The sequence below is a fragment of the Colobus angolensis genome, unplaced genomic scaffold (assembly GCF_000951035.1).
Source record: "Colobus angolensis palliatus isolate OR3802 unplaced genomic scaffold, Cang.pa_1.0 Scaffold311, whole genome shotgun sequence".
NCBI lineage: Eukaryota > Metazoa > Chordata > Mammalia > Primates > Cercopithecidae > Colobus > Colobus angolensis.
The window spans coordinates 2,306,453-2,310,824 of record NW_012116389.1 but is presented as its reverse complement, the minus strand read 5'-3'; the positions used below and the strand labels follow the sequence as shown (position 1 = coordinate 2,310,824).

At 46.3% G+C, this 4,372-nt stretch overlaps 2 protein-coding genes across 6 annotated transcripts in view; one reads left to right on the top strand and one right to left on the bottom strand.

Moving 5' to 3' along the window:
• Nucleotides 1-2,120, bottom strand: part of SS18L2 (synovial sarcoma translocation gene on chromosome 18-like 2) — a 10,559-nt gene extending 8,439 nt beyond the window's left edge. Inside the window, exon 1 of the mRNA XM_011950953.1 lies at nucleotides 2,002-2,120. The gene's annotated coding sequence lies outside the window, so the exon portion shown is untranslated. The remainder of the gene's footprint in view (nucleotides 1-2,001) is intronic.
• The window catches only part of SEC22C (SEC22 vesicle trafficking protein homolog C (S. cerevisiae)), a 58,822-nt gene that overhangs the window by 21,310 nt on the left and 33,140 nt on the right, over nucleotides 1-4,372 (top strand). For 3 of the 5 annotated variants that reach the window (XM_011950958.1, XM_011950956.1, XM_011950954.1), the window contains exon 1: nucleotides 1,968-2,114. The exons of 1 other annotated variant lie outside the window; for it this stretch is intronic. The gene's annotated coding sequence lies outside the window, so the exon portion shown is untranslated. Of the gene's footprint in view, nucleotides 1-1,967; nucleotides 2,115-3,462; nucleotides 3,526-4,372 lie in introns of those variants that run through there. One more of the 5 variants, XM_011950955.1, reaches the window with a different exon arrangement.

Genomic DNA, 4,372 nt, shown 5'->3' with positions numbered 1-4,372 from the left:
AGAACCAGGGAAGCTGAATGGTGTATCTCCCAGTTCAAGGCCCAAGCCGGGAGAACCTGAGGAACCACTGGTACAAGTCTTAGAGTCCAAAGGCTCAATAGTTGCTAAATGAATACATGGATGGACTCTACTACCTAATCTCCTGGAGTTAGGAGATTAGGGGAACCTGGAGTTCTGATGCCAAGAGCAGAAGAGGGTTGTCCCAACTCCAGAACAGAGAATTTGCCTTTCCTCTGCCTTTTTGTTCTATCTATTAGATGGTGCCTGCCCATATTGGATGAGGACAGATCTTCCTTACTCAGTGCATTGATTCAAATGCCAGTATCTCCTGAGAACACCCTCATAGACACACCCAGAAATAATGTTCCCCCAGGAATCTGAGTATCTTTTAACCTAGTCAGGTTGACATAAAAAACAAATCATTGCAAAATCCTAACCAAGTCTCAAAGGTGCCTCAAATTCAACTTGTCTAAGATGGAGCTCAAGATCCATTTTGCCTCCTCTTCCAGTGTTCTCCATATCTGTGAATCCCTCCACCATCCATCCATTTATCCAAGGCTGAACAGTGGCCTCATCCTTGAAGCTACTTCATCACCCCTTCACATCCAACTCATCACCAAGTCCTATTGATTTTGCTCCTGTATTTCTCTGCAGCCTGCTCAGATCTCTTTTTCTTCACTCTCACACCAGTCCACACTCCAGCTACATTCTCTCTTGCTCAGATGACTGCACTGGCTCCCAGGCAAATCCCATCATAGCTTTATTGAGATTTCTCCATTTTGACTTGCACTTTAGCAGCCAAAGTGAGTTTTATAAAATGCAATTTTGATCAGTGTTCCATGGTCCTAAACTTTCCACTATGGCCCATAAGACCCTACATGGTCTGGCCCCTTCCTTCTATTCGCTCTAGTGGATCTCACTCTACTCCTTTACTCTCTAAACTCCGAGTTTCTTTTCTTTTTTGGTAAAATGTACATAACCACTTTTAAGTGTGCAGATCTGTGGCATTTGGTACATTCACACTGTTGTGCGATCATCACTACTAACCATTTCCAGAACTGTTTCATCTTCTCCAGCTGAAATTCTGTATCTATTAAGCACTAACTTTCCATTACCCCCTTTCTGGGTTTCTTTTCATCCCTCAAAGGAGCTCTGCTGCCTTCCACAGAGTCCTTATATACATGCTGATCTCTCCATCTGAAACACACTTCCTCTCCCCTTTGCCTAGTTAGCCTCCTGTGGTTCCCAACACCAGCCTAGAAGCTTCTGTAAATTCTCTCAAAACCCCTTCTCCTCCCTGAAGAACAATTTGTATTTATACAGGTGTTTGATTGTTTGAAGGGTGCTCTCACCCTGCCCTCCTCTCTTAACATAGTTTTTCCTGTCAGGAATTCCTCGCTTTGTCCACAAGCCGTGGCACACAGCAGGTGCTCAATCCTTGCTAAATGAATAAATGGACGGACTCTGCTACCTAATATCCTTCCACCCGGTCATCCACTTGTGGGTGCCTCCGCCCCCAGCTTGGGGTGTGTCACCCTGGGTCGGACTTTGGCGCCCTATCCAGGCTGGCAGTAGGTTGTGCTCTTTGGTTTGCCTATCTCGGGCCTCCCGCCCAGCCGCGCGGACCGCAGAACACACGCCCCAGGCGTATCACACTGTCACGCGGAGCCTCCCCGCCTCCAGACGTCAGTCCGGTTGCTACCCCGGCAGGAATCGAGCTTATACCACGAAGGCTCCTTCTCACCTCCGGACGTGAGAATTACAGGCTTGGACCTCAAACCGCCGCGGTGAGAGCCGGGAGGTGGGAAGAAAGTTCGGAGGCGCGCGCCCCCGTCACGCTCCCTCTCAGTTTGGGTCGCAGCCCTTTAACAACCACTACATTCGCGCCTTCGCCGGGACGGGGGCTGTGGAGGCGCGCCGGGATTGGTCGGTTTGGGTGCGGGTGTCGCTTAGCAGCAGCGAATGGGGGCTCAAGGCTCGCGCACGCGCACTACCGCCTACCTGCGCCTGGGCCGCCGGTGACCTGGGCCGGGTCCGCCCGGTCGGCTAAGGTTGCTGAGGAGGCGGCGGGTAGCTGGCGAGCGCCGACTTCCGAAGGCCGCCGTCGGGGCGAGGTGAGGGCTGACGGGCGGAGGCGGGTGCAGCAACCCGTTAGCAGAGAGCAGGCGGGTTAGGGTGTGGCGCAGGGCGGGCCCAGAGGTGGAGGCGGCCCAGGGCCAGCCCCGCCCTCAGGCCCGGCCTTGACCATGGGGCTCCCCACGGGGCTTCCCTGGGCTTCTTGGAGTCCTCTGTCCCCTTTCTCCCGCCAGCCTCTCCCTGGACCTTGGGGCCACCCAAGACACGCGCCTGCGGGAACCCTGGGCTGACAGATGGGCGCCGAGGGCTTCTCCCAGTTGGAAGAGATGGGGAGTGAGAAAGGGGACGACTGTTTCTTTAACCATTCACGAATCTCACGTCAGAGCATTGTTTAATCTGAATAGCAAACTTCCCTTTAGCATGCCAGTGTTATAAGACTTTAAATATTAGATACACTGAACCAACTTTTCAGAGCACTGGGTGTAGGACGTTCCATTACAGATTTTGTGTTCATTACAGATTTACACATGTACCTCCAGAGCCAGAAGGATAAAGCACTTGGGGAAAAATTAGGTTTGTAGAAATCAAAGCCACGAAAGACTTGCCAGTGTGGAAAGTAATTGGTGAAATTTGTGACATGGTCAGAAAAGAATACAGCTCAGAACCAACATAGAGGATAATATTTAATTACATTTTGCAGAGGAGAGTTGATCCCGCTAAAGATAATTTTAGTAAAATGAAACATGGAAGCAACTGGAAATGGTTTAACGTTGCTAGATAGAATTAAATAAACAAATGAGTTTCCTCTGGAAAGTACATTTTGGACAATGTTGTTAATAGCTCTGATATAAGTGTTTGTACTTGCAACAGAAGCCATCTTGGAGTCTCAGTGTTTTTTTATTCTTAGAATAACTTAGAAATCAACTATATTCAAAAAGTAACATGGTCAGAGAGAGGACAACCTGACTTCAAGGTAATACAGTGGATAAAGAGCAGTTGTAACAAGTGTAATCTCAGGCTTCTTCGTCTACCAACAGGTCTCTGATTAGCTTATTAGTGCTCTAAGGAGAAGAAATTATTTTAGAGAAAGGGAGTAGCTGTAATCCCCAAGGTTGGATTTATAGAAGAAGGATGTGGTGGAAAGATCATCAGCTTTAGAATATTTGAAGTAAGGAAGTGTGGGTTGAATCTGGCTCTACCTCTTGAGCCTTAGAGCTGCAGTTTTCCCACCTAGCCAGTGTAGATTATGTCTGTCTACCTTATAGTTACAAGCATTTAATAACATTATCAGTGTAAAACGTCCTATCAAGTTTAGTTCCCTACCCTTCTCAGTTCCTAACAAATGACAAAACTGACCTCTACCCTCCTGTTCACTCCATCCCCAAGCAACTTGGAGCCTTAATAGAATCTACAAATTTGGTAACCAGTTCTCAAGTCCTGTGGCTGAAGGTGAATTCAGTAAGGGTGACACAACTCCGTTTTGTCTTCTGTATTGTGTATTTGAGTCTTCTGTATTCTGTATATACTTTATGGTGAACACTTTGTGTTTGAATATTTGTGTGCCAAATGAACCCTGTTTTGTCTAAATTCCTATTTTGCAAGGTGCAGTCATCTCTCTCTTTCTCTCTTTCTTTCTGTTTCTCTCTCTCAGCCTCTCCCTCTCTCAGTGCATGTGGTAGGGGCTTGAGGAGGGGTTAAGGGTAAAAGGTGGAAGAAAAAACAGAAACAAGGGTAGCCTGCAGCATAGGCACGAAGTCTTTGTTGATAGAACAGAGATAATATATGGCATGAGCAATTTACAAACAGATGCTGGGAAGAGGATTTAGGAAATAAGGGAGTCAAATTAAAATATATTTTTATAAAACTAGTAACACGGATGCTGTGTATTTGATTACTACTTTACTCTACTTTTAGACAAATGTCATCTGTATAAACCTTTCTCTTTTTCTCTCCAAGTACAGATTTACTGTGGAAAAGTGTTCAAATTGTAGATCAGAATTATGGCAAGGGATCTGTAAATCTGCATTTCTTGTTTCAGTGAGCAAAAATAAGGTAGCCTTTAGGTCATTCATTCATTTACTTAGCAGTGTTTACTGAGTGCTTCCTAATATATCCCAGGCAAGGTGGTAGGTTATGACATCCACTGCCTCGTGGAAGGATCTGCTAAGATCTGGAAGACATTCCATTGTCTCTTTGTGTGAACATTCTGAAGCTGCCTTTGTCCTTGTGGAGTTGATTTCCTTTTCTTTTTCTTTCTTTCTTTCTTTTTTTTTTTTTTTTGAGACAGAGTCTCACT